The sequence below is a fragment of the Bos taurus genome, chromosome 8, assembly GCF_002263795.3.
Source record: "Bos taurus isolate L1 Dominette 01449 registration number 42190680 breed Hereford chromosome 8, ARS-UCD2.0, whole genome shotgun sequence".
Lineage (NCBI taxonomy): Eukaryota > Metazoa > Chordata > Mammalia > Artiodactyla > Bovidae > Bos > Bos taurus.
The window spans coordinates 98168297-98180949 of NC_037335.1; the positions used below are offsets into that span (position 1 = coordinate 98168297).

General features: G+C 40.1%; 1 pseudogene; it reads right to left on the reverse strand.

Moving 5' to 3' along the window:
• Positions 1–6739: 6739 nt before the first annotated feature.
• Positions 6740–8179, reverse strand: LOC783421 (eukaryotic translation initiation factor 2 subunit 3-like; annotated as a pseudogene).
• Between the last annotated feature and the right edge of the window lie 4474 nt (positions 8180–12653).

Genomic DNA, 12653 nt, shown 5'->3' on the forward strand with positions numbered 1-12653 from the left:
AACAAAGAAAGGACTAATTCTGACAAGAGAATGGAACAGCAGGAAGGCTGGCTGGAAATTGGGGCTGGTTTCTGAGGACATGATGCTCGATTTAAACTTCGATAAAAGAATGGGCTTTGACAGGTGGAAGTGAAGGAAGAATATTTTACCAAAGGCAAATGATTAGTGAGTTTTAGTTATTACGCCATGACACACACATATGTACACACACACACACACAAGTTATCCACATTCAGAATGTCCCTCTGCACACACCTGTACACACTCACCAGGTTTCTGTGGGCCCAGCCCCAGGATTTCTCACTAACCATTAGGAATAAAACTGGTCACACTTCTCGTAATGGCAGGATTGAAACACATGTCTCTGTTAAGTACAATTTAAACCATATGCTTCTGCCTTATTTCTGCCTAGTTCATCAAAATTGTCTTTCACATTTGAGTCTGGATAGCCAGAAGCCTTCCAAGTTTTTTTTTTTCTCTTGACATGTAGGAAGTTGTCTTTTTCCAAAGAGAAAAACACTCTGAAATCACAGAAGATTCCAGGCTGCTCTTGGAAGGAATTAGATGTGTTTAGATTCACACACAAAGTCTGAAAAGGTAAAGATTCTTCCAAGTTGAGTTTATTGGCTCTGCATGGTCACACAGTGCTCCGTGTTTTCCTTTATTTTAATACTTACCATAAAACTTAATGTGGAGATATAATTTTATAATACAGGGTCCTAGTGCAAGGGGCAGCAAACCCAAACAAGTGGCGCAAATATGACTGGCCACCTATTTAGATGAACTGCAAGTTAGGACTGGTTTTGTGTTTTTAACTTGTTTTTAAAAAATTAAAGGAATAATACTATTTTGTGATAAGCAAAAACTATATAAAACTCAAATTTCAGTGTTCCTAAGTGAAGCTTAGGAACCAGAGATCAAACTGCCAACATCCGTCGGATCATCAAAGACACAAGAAGGTTCCAGAAAAACATCTACTTCTGCTTAATTGACTATGCCAAAGCCTTTGACTGTGTGGATCACAACAAACAGGAAAATTATTCAAGAGATGGGAATACCAGACCACCTGACATGCCTCCTGAGAAACCTGTATGCAGGTCAAGAAGCAACAGTTAGAACTGGACATGGAACAACAGACTGGTTCCAAATCGGGAAAGGAGTACATCAAGGCTGTATACTGTCACCCTGATTATTTAACTTATATGCAGAGTATATCATGCAAAATGCCAGGCTGGATGAAGCACAAGCTGGAATCAAGATTGCTGGGAGAAATATCAATAACCTGAGATATGCAGATGACACCACACTTATGGCAGAAAGTGAAGAACTAAAGAGCCTCTTGATGAAAGTGAAAAAGGAAAGTGAAAAAGTTGGCTTAAAACTCAACATTCAGAAAACTAAGATCATGGCATCCAGTCCCATCACTTTATGGCAAATAGATGGGGAAATAATGGAAACAGTGACAGACTTTATTTTCATGGGCTCCAAAATTACTGCAGATGGTGACTGCAGCCATGAAATTAAGACACTTGGTCCTTGGAAGAAATGTTATGACCAACCTAAACAGCATATTAAAAAGCAAAGACATTACTTTACCAAGTCTGTCTAGTCAAAGGTATGGTTTTTCCAGTAGTCATGTATGGATTTGAGAGTTGGACTATAAAGAAAGCTGAGTGCAGAAGAATTGATGCTTTTGAACTTTGGTGTTGGAGAAGACTCTTGAGAGTCCCTTGGACAGCGAGGAGATCCAACCAGTCAATTCTAAAAGAGATCAGTCCTGAATATTCATTGGAAAGACTGATGCTGAAGCTGAAACTCCAATCCTTTGGCCACCTGATGCAAAGAACTGACTCACTGGAAAAGACCCTGATGCTGGGAAAGATCAAAGGCCGGAGGAGAAAGGGACGACAGAGGATGAGATGGTTGGATGGCATCACTGAATCAATGCACTTGAATTTGAGGAAGCTCCAGGAGTTGGTGATGGACAGAGAAGCCTGGCGTGCAGCAGTCCATGAGGTCCCAAGGAGTCGGACATGACTGAGAGACTGAACTGACTGACGGAAGTGAAGCTTTAGTAGCACACAGCCATGATCATTTCATTTCTTTATGTCTCTCTGTGGCCACCATGAGACTTAGTGGCAGTACTGAGTAGTTGTGACAGAGACTATATGACCTGAAAATCTAAAATATTTGCTATCTGTCCCTTTACAGAAGATGTTTTCCAACACCTGCTCTAAGGTAGCAGGTTGCTCTCACTCAACTGGATGCTAAGACTTTTTTAAATAGGTCTTAATGCTGAAAAAACAAAACTGTCTCAAAGTTCTCAGTAGTTATTATCCTCTAGGAACTAAAGAATTAAATTTACCTTTGGGTCATATTATCCTTTGTCCTTTGTTCTTGGAAAATGAATCCAGTGTGGCCTTTAATTACCCAGATGTAAAGCAATATATATTTGAGGAAAAATGAAGTAACCATTAATCTTAATGTAAATGTTTATACAGAGAAGTAAAGAATTCTCTTTAATATATATGTCAGATGTTTCTTTTAGCATAGCTGCATCTTTGTAGACTTTGTAGCTTCTTTAGAGAAAAAAAATTCCTTTAGTTTTCATCTTTTCTATGATTGTATATCATTGCTTGTTCTTGGGGAACCGTGTGTGTGTTTTCTAGAATTTTTACACATTAGATTGGAAGTACAGATCTGAAAAACTACAAGAAAAATGGGAAAGACTCTGTTTTTACATTAAGCTGAGGTTGAGATTAGATTGGCTATGTTTATGTCATTTTGAACTATAATAAGATGTTATTTAAGATGAACAACAACCTAGGCTTTGTGAAATGATGATGAAATATTGCATTCTGATGTGATGGTATTTTGGAGATCATAGGCCCAGGGGCAGAATTTCATCTGAAAAGAAGGGGTGTCCTTGCTGTATATTATTCTCAAGAGAAGGATAACAAACGAGGACTTAGGCTGCAAGACTGGTCAATGACAAGGGGAAAGAATAAAACTCTTCTTTTTCTCTGGACCTTCATAAACTGATGTCTAAACTCTGGTGAAAGGGATATAGGTGACTGTAGGTCACTGAGACTCCCATAAAGTAAAATGGTTTCTTTGAAATAGCTGGGATGGGGAATGACCATTCAGAGGCCTTGGGAGAATGAGTCTGGACCTATAGTCCTTGAAAACAGACACTGGAAATAGCAGTTCTAGAATATTTACTGCTTGTACTTACCTCCTATAAGCCTTAACATCCAACAGAGTTGTGTTCTAAATTTATCATCTAGGCTCAAGTATGTGGTGATAAATTAAGAACTTGCTCTATATTTAAATGAAATGATAAAGAGGAAATGTAACCAACTGAGGATGCCAATACCCAGTGGAGCAGTGACTGGCAACAAGAGAAACGCCACAGCATGGCAAAGGGTTTCATAATGGGTCTACATGTGTGAGTGTGTGCTAAGTCGCTTCAGTCGTGTCCAACTCTTTGCGACCGCATGGACTGTAGCCTACAAGGCTCCACTGTCCATAGGATTCCCCTGGCAGGAATACTGAGTAGGTTTCCATGCCCTCCTCCAGGGGATCTTCCCAATCTTCCCTGCGTTTCTCTCTTAAGTCTCCTGCATTGGCACACAGGCTGTTTATCACTAGTGCCACCTGGGAAGCCCCAGTAGGTCTACACTAGGGATCTATTTATTTACACACATAAGCCAGTATCCAGAGGAACTGTAAGAACCAGCTGAGAACACAGCAAGTAAGATACAGGTTGGCCATCAAAGCTGACAACGACTCAAGCCAATAGCAACAGTTTTTAAAGAAATGTGACCTCATTTTACAGTTTTATAGGTGGTAGGAGTTACTTCTGCTGATAGCCTCCCTTAAGCTATAAGCTTCTTAAGAGTGGATAATCTCTCCATCCCCATCATCGTAATTCCTGACTCCAAGTAGGATTTGAATACAACAAATTATCCAACAGAAAAGCACAGGGTTTCTTCCCACACATTCTCATTATAAAGAGTCCCCACTCAATCAAGCTCAGGGGCACACTTTAAAAGAGCCACTACAAGTGTCACCAAATCATCTGATACTTTTGCCTCCAAAACTAATCCTGAGAAATTTTCAAGAACACAACTGAATAATTTCTAATGAACTACAACGGCATGTGGGCATGTCTTAGAACAACATCTTAATTATCCAGGAAATATTAAGGATTACAAATAACTGTTACACAGATATGGCTATCTGCTTATGACTACTAAATTGAGGTTCTTTTATTTGAGAGTTATATATACACCTAATCAACATCCAATACATTAATTATTAAAAACAATAATTACTTTCAGCTAACTTGACAATGGCCTCACAATGCCTCTCAGCAGACTCCCTCGAAGCCAAGCATTCTCAACCAGACAGTAGAGCACCCAAATCCACATGAAGCCCAGGGCCCAAACTTAGTTCTAGGAAGATGAAAAAGAAATTGATATTACAATGGTACTGTATACATGTATCCTTTCAAAGGGTTGCAGTACATAAAGAGATATGTGGCATATCTGGGACACTAAAATCACACGGGGTATGATGACTAATAAAAAAGCGTCTGACAAGACTCCTTGTGAGGTTGAGAACCATCACTTGGGCAATCACTAACACACCCCTGAAGATGGCACGTTAAAGGAAAGCCATCTGTCCATCTGGATGGCCTAAGAGTTCGTTTTACTGATAGGGGAAGTGAGTCTCTGACAGGCCAAGCGACTTGTCCCAGGTGACATGCACAGGGATCGGCCTAGAAAAGACTTAAATTCTGGCTGAGTGCCCAGTTCACAGTGTGTCATGTTATCCTCACCACCAGAGAGTTTATTTTTCAATCTTTTTGGTTAAAATTATATTTCTTTATAGACAGAAAGGAATAATACAAAGAAAAATTAAATAGTTAACTCACACTGTGAAATGCATATGGAAAACAGTGCAACGAATGCAGACGACCTATGGCTCCTTTACTGAGCATCTACTGTGATTACGGACCTGTGCCATGTCTCAGATTCCCAAGAAAGTGGACTAGATTATCTTGAAACTCTCCTTGTCCTGTCACGCTACATAGATTCCCACCTTATGTGTACATCAGGGAGTTGAGGGAACTGCAACAGCATTAATAATAATATACATACTCAGTCCCTAATCACTCATGTTGTTCCAAGTCAAAAGGAGGCTAAACTTCAAAATAATTTCTTGGTTGTGAAACGAATATTGTTTTTTGCTAAGTTGCCCTTTAAACAGCCCACATGGGCTGGCCCACTTTCATGAAGCAGTTCTACACGAGTAAAAATCCCAGGGACAATCCTGCCAAGGTCAAAGCAAAGACTTTCCATTCAGACCATCATCCCTTCTGGCCAAAGCGTGGCTGCCAAAGCTCTTTACATGAGCAAGGGGAGCTAATGAATAGAATTTGCATGGAATAACTTAAGCTGATATTGGCATTCCAAGAAGACATCTGTGTTGACATCTTACTCTCTCCTTTCTCATCTCTCCTCACTGTTACCAAACTGACCTCTCTAAAATGTATATCCGAGCATGTCATTCCCCTGCTTACTTAATCTGGATGGCTCCTTACTGTCTACAGGACTAGTCCGAACACCTTGACAAGGCACACGAAAGTCTTCTCAGACTGGGTTGTGTCTACCATTTCTGCCTCCTTTTCTGACAACTCCCTCCCCCATTATCCTTTTACCCTTTCAGCTCTATACTTTACTCAAACAAGAAGCTACTTACTTCTCAAGATAACCTTGTCCTTTCCTATCATTGTTTCTTTGTAGAAGTTACAGTCCTTCTGGGGGATCTACAGCAGACAAACCCTTATCCTTCAATACACAGCTCACATATCACCACACTGGGAAGCCTTCCTTGACTCACGGCTGATTTTCTTCCTCATAATGGACAACTTAAAGATTCATATGATTGCTAATGAAAATAAGACCACAAACTTGCTTCAGGGATGAGACTGTCTTCATCTTTGTATGGTTAGCACATAGTAGGTGCTCATTAGACGACACTGAATGGATGAATAGTAATACTGATTTATGGAATTCAATTAGCACAATTGTTATTGATTTCCACGTAGCCTACCAGAACTGCCCAAATATATAGTCCACATTTACTCCTTAATAATATAACAGTGGTATTCTGCAGTGTTTCTCACAGGGTGGTTAACAACTTAAAATTTCTTAAATTATGTGTGAGAGAAATCTACATGGATACAATATTAAATAACACTGATTTGCATGTTGGAACAATTATTCCTTTTCCAATTCTGTTTCAGTCCTGATGGTGATATAAAGGAGAAAGATTCGGTTTGATGCCATACGACTTCAGCATCTCTCTAAAAACATGTCAAATTTTTTATTTATTTATTTTTTTTTTTGATGCTAATTTCTACATTTATTGTAGACTCTATTTCAGTACTAGAGGTTAAATTTTCATCACCAAAAAATGAGAATAATCTTACAGCTACTACTAAGGTAATGAGCTGTGAAATTACTTTCCCACTATTGTTCTGAAAATATACCCCTAGATTGTTAAGAGAAATTCCAGCTTCATTCAGATCTGTTAGTTAACTCTTCAGTCATCATCATATACCCCTAGATTGTTAAGAGAAATTCCAGCTTCATTCAGACCTGTTAGTTAACTCTTCAGTCATCATCATATACCCCTAGATTGTTAAGAGAAATTCCAGCTTCATTCAGATCTGTTCGTTAACTCTTCAGTCATCATCTACTGTCGGCTTGTCACTCCGCTTCTTGTTCGACCCCAACCAACTAAACACCAGTGTTTCTCAACTCTTCGGCTAAGTGCAATCTTTTCTCCTACTTCTGTGCACACAGGATTAGTCAAGACGATTTTACCCAAATCAGCCTTGACTGCACTAACTCTTCCTCTGTCGACAGGGATCCTATATTCACCATAAGCACTTCATTCTTAGACAGCTTTTGTACTTTCGCTGCTTTCTTGTCTCCTTCGGTGCGAACACCTAGAAGCCTTCTAAGCAGGAAATAGGAAATTTCCAATTCTGTGAAGATCTCAGGTAAAGCTCCAACTGCACCAAGTACTTGCCCCACCATTCTGTCAGCTCGGCACAAAGTGGGGTCAATTTTTGTTCCAACTCCAATAAGACCTCCTGGGGCAGCATACTGAAGATCATTATGCTCTGCAAAAGCGATACAATTTTGGAAAAGATAGGTTTACACATGAGTTTTCCTTCACTGTCTTTGGAAACAATACCAGGTCTGACTTCTATCTCCTGGCCCACCTTTAATACTCCTTTTAGAATACTACCACCAGCTACACCCCCCTTAAGGTCATCAACTTCACAGCCAGGTTTGTTGACATCAAAGGATCTAATAACAATTAGTCTGGGTTCTGAAGTAAAGTCTCTTGGGGGTACTGGAATGTTCTTTACTATGTACTCACAGACAACTTCAATATTGTATTTTAGCTGAGCAGAAATTGGGATAATAGGAGCGCCTTCTGCTACTGTACCTTGAACAAATGCAAGGATCTGTTCATACTGTTCTTTAGCCTGGCTTTCTTTTACCAAATCAATTTTATTTTGTAGAATCAAAATATGCTTCAGTTTCATGATTTCTATAGCAGCCAAGTGTTCAGATGTCTGAGTCTGAGGACAAGTCTCGTTACCCGCTATCAACAGAAGAGCGGCATCCATCACTGCGGCCCCGTTCAGCATAGTAGCCATCAGAATATCATGGCCAGGACAGTCAACAAAGGAAACATTCCTGACTAATTTGAAGTTCCCTTTGGTCCCTGGAATGTCTGTACGACTCATCAGGTGTGCTACTTCCACAAGATCTACAACATTCTGGCCGAGGACAACTTGGGTCATCAAGTTTATAAATCTTAGCATTAGCATAGCCAAGTTTGATTGTAATATTTCTTTCCAGTTCATTTTTGAAACGGACAGCGTGGACTCCAGAAATAGCTTTTACAACTGTAGATTTCCCATGAGCTACATGACCAATTGTACCTATACTAATTGTGGCTTGTCTGCTGATAACTTCATGTGAAAGTGGCGTCAACTTGGAAACATCCAAAATGGCGAGATCTTGCCGAGAAAGGTGCGGCTGCCCTAAAGTCACACCAGCCTCACCCCCCGCCATCTTGCCCGGAGAGCTAAATTTTTTATTTTTAAGAAAGAGAGAAGGAACTTAGGATCAAAGAATTCAGTGACAAGAAAGACAGAACAGGACTTAGGATCAGAGACTTCAATGATAGTCAATACCTAGCTAAAGTGTAAGGGCACTGCTTCATTCTCACTGTTTTTATTTTTGTGGTTACTTTCCAGTTTTACAAAGTGACATTAAATTTTTATTTACTGTCAAGCTATGAATTTTTCTTGTTAAATTTATTTAAGTTATAAAATAAGTCAGTTTAAAGAAAAACAATAAGGAAATATCATTACATGTACTTGTTAGCATTACAAAAATAGAGAGGATGGTATCCAAAGGATGGTATACCTATTATAGCTTCAGTGAATAAAGTCTTAGTAGACAAAAGATCCAGGAGGGTCACAAGTCTTCTGCTTTTGGGTACGTTACTAAACTTTTTTGAGCATGTTTTTATGTAATCATTGCTACTTTTCCTATTCAAATCTGTTACAAAAATCAAGTGAAATAACGTGTATGGAAATGCTTTGGAAAATGTAGAAAGCAACATTATGGTCATCAAAACAACCAGCCTCATCACAGTATACCATTCTTTCCCATCCTGTCTCATCCAGGGTGGTTGAAATTGAACTTTGTTGAGTTCTAATAGATTTAATCTTCTTCATCCCCAAATTTCTGTTAAAACGACCAAGCCTACTTTTAAAATAAGAAAATATCTCAGGAACGGTATCATGAATTGTTCAAAATAAATGAGAAATTTCTGCCAGAGGGCCATTTGAGAAAATCACTGACCACTCCACTACCCAAGACCTGTAAAGAGCCTGTAACCACACCCTCAAGTCAGCAATCAACACGTACATACGCTGGGGAACAGGTAAAGGGGTTCCCATTGTAGTGGCATGCAGGATGAAGGGAAGTGCTATCTTCAAACCCACAAATGACCTCTGGAAATTGCAACAGTTCAAGCAATCAAGACAGTGGTGCTGAGGCTTGGGGGTGGAGTATACGTTAGGGGTGAGGTGGTCTATTGAGGGGTCACCAGAAATAACCAGAGTTGTTTCTGCCCTCTGGTTACACACAAAAAGGACAAAAATACTAAGCAAAGAAATGATCTTTTCATTTCCAAGTAACTGGACCTCAAATTTAATAAAATAAAGCTAGAAGATTCTAATCTCTTCTTCCTTTTCCCCCTTATACTTTTCCAGAAAATTTCAACCAGGTATCTATAGAATCTGTGAATCTATAGAAGCTGTAGAATCTATAGATTCCTGGTTGAAATTTTCTGGAAAAAGTATAATGGAGCAATTCAAGCATATGCAAGCCAGGGGATGAGCCTTGGTTTAACGACCTTCCTAATGGATACAAAGATTAGGATGAAGAGGGGGCAAAAAACAAGTATCTGAATTTTAAAGATCCCAAAGTTTTAAGGCTCATGGATGCCCAACATCAACTTTCAAATGCAAAGGACATTTTTCCAAATAGAATCATTGAATGGCATTCTCCTTTGCTAAATCTAAGATGTTTCTTTCTATTCTCTCAAATGAAAAATAAGCAATTTATTGCCTCTCCTATTCCTTTGTCTTAGGACTTTGTTCCAGACAGAGTTTGTCTACTCCATGGTGACAAGTTACATTTCCACAGTCCATTATACCTCTGGCCTGAGAAAGATCTCAGGTTGGCCTGGTAGGCTGGCCTACAGCTGAGAACTCATAATCTCACCTTGGATTAAATACAGACTCCCAAAGGACAATCTCTCCCTTCCCAAGGGTATCTGCCTCCACAATCTCATCTCCAATGGATTGAGCCAAATTCGAAGACTCCCCAGAGAAAGCTGAGGTCAGGAGTTGAAAACAACAGCTGAAATCTCAAAAGAAACTGCAGGAGAGTTGGGTCTTCTCCATCCCTGGACTAAGACTCAGGCAACTGCTGGATGAGCATGACTCAGAAGACAGTTCTGTGCCTGTGAACAAAGCCAGGCCTTTGGGCTGCATGATTGTCACATCACATTCATACTAGTCAGCCAACAGGTGAGCTGCTCTGACTAGCACATCAGATTGCTTTCTGGACAGGATTTCTGCAGAGTCCGCTCCTCACAGGGCAAGCAACAAATCTGAGTGAGACAATAGGAGCAACCGCAATGAGTCAACGATGGGGTGAGTAAATATGAACGTGAGCACCTACTATACCCTTGGCCATGGGTGGGCTCAGGAAATTCACAGATGAAGGAGAGATGGTTCCTGCCCTTGAGAAGCTAACAGTCCACTGGGAAAAGCAGATAGATAACCTTATAATAGTAACACACTGTGGTGGTGCCATCATGGGGATGGATCCACTGCAGGAGCACAGATAGAGAAGAGTAAATCATTCATAGAGGCTGGTCATGAACATTATGTCATCTAAGCCAGAGCTCCCAGGTTGGTCACTCCATTGATGGAATACTAGTGAAAATTGATTGGTCTGAAGAAAATGTATATTTGGCTTTGGAGCAAACTGTGTACATGCCCATAAAAATATCCAAGGGTAGTTATTAAGAAAGGAAAAAGACTTCTCTTGGTTAGTGAGTATTTTATCTGTTTGCAGGGCAGACATTTTCACTTGCATATAGAGTAATAAAAACAGTGGAGTTAAAGGGGGATGCTTCAGAAAATGCTGGAAAAGTAGAAAGGTCAGGCTGTTAAATAGGAACATGACTTCTTTTGCTCTCTATAGGAACACCGAATAAGTACGTGAAAGAGAAATTTCCATCAAAATTCAACTGCCTCACTTCTCTTTTGACCATGTTTCGGATGAAGATATTTGACTAGATAAAGCAGCTCCAGCTTCAAGCCGACAGGCCTGCTGGCTTCTGTCCAGGATAAACACTGTCAGTAAAACAATCCCTCCCCAGCCTCTCAGGAGAGTGCTGACTGGAGCTACCAGCATTCCCTAACTTCTCCTTATGAAACTTAGAACACAAATCACACCGTGGGTCACCAACTGAGCTGTCGTTGACTTGGGCAAAGGAAAAACAGAGTCGTTTCATCAAACACAGGTGGCACCACTCTCCTGTTTCATCACCAGTTTTACCTGAGGGGCAACGGAATCAACATACCTCTCTTCATATTCATTTTTGAAAACATTTGAGGCTAGTTATCACTCTTGGAAAATCAAAAGAAGTAGTTTTAGGGTAATAGAATCTGCTGTAGATCAAGAATCAAAAATAACTGGGCTTAACTTAGAGCCACTGGATTTTTGTATCATCTCAGACAGGTCACTCTGCCTCACTGGGTCTACTTCCCAGAAGATCTTCCCATTTATTCCAGTTTATTTTGAAAGGCTGTGACTTTCAGGTTGATAAATTTGTTTAAACACTGAATTCAATCTAAAGATTCAGATGAAAATATTTCACTCACTCACTTTATAAATATTCTGAGATCCTACCATGTACCAGGAACTGTCCCAGACATTGCATTAGATTTAGTAAGTTTCTCCATTCTTTGTTCCAAAGAGAATTTGTGGCAGCTTGCGATAATAATTCAGTACAATAACTATCAAGTTTGAGGAAAATAAAATGAAAGCAGGCATCACACGATCGCATATAATCATCTAACTGATCATATAATCAAATGCGTAGCATATCTTTCTTAGTTATTTGCTAGAGATGGGCCACTATCTTATCTCTGAGCTTTTCAGAAGTCAGTGTGAAGAGGGGAACAATCTATTTCATAAAATTCTGTGTCTGTAAGACACAAATAGCATCAAAGCTATTTCTGATGCTGAGAAGTGAATATTTAGAATCAGCTTGACATTGTTAAATACATCCAACTACAGAAACCTTAATTCAACAAACATTCACTCACGCCTACTCTGTACCAGCTCCTGTGCCAGTTATTAAAATGAGTGAGATGAGTAAGAGCTAGTCTGTGCTCTTCAGGTCTTTCTTAAGCATAAACTGCAGTTCAGGATTTGCAGGCTATGGCTGTCGATTCCTCTACGCCCCACCAATCCCCCACAAAAAGGGGAGATTATGAAGTAACCTTCTAGAAGTCATCCTGAGACAGGCTGGAACCTGGGACCTAGGACCTTTGCTGCAGTGCTTGCACCTGAACAAATGTCTCCTCAAGTAACAAAACAGAAAGAAACTATAACGGACTAAAAATAATTGCGTACATGTACAATTGAGGCTAATTATAGACAAGAAGATATAGAAAGACCTAAAACCTAACTGCTACTGCTGAAGAGCCAGGAGCAAAAACAGAGTACTTATTGTTCATGACCCTGCACACAACATCCCCAAAGGGGCACGCAAATGACCAAGCCGCCCCTCTGGCCAGACCCCCGGACCCGCCCCTACCCGCACCCCGTGTAAAGAACCAGCTTATCCCTTCTCAGGAAGCAAGCAAGGGAACCTGCTGTTCTCGATCCCTCCTGTTGCAGAAGGAGTCCCAATAAAGCCTTGCCCAAATTTCTTATCTGGCCTCTTACCAATTTCTATAAGGAGGC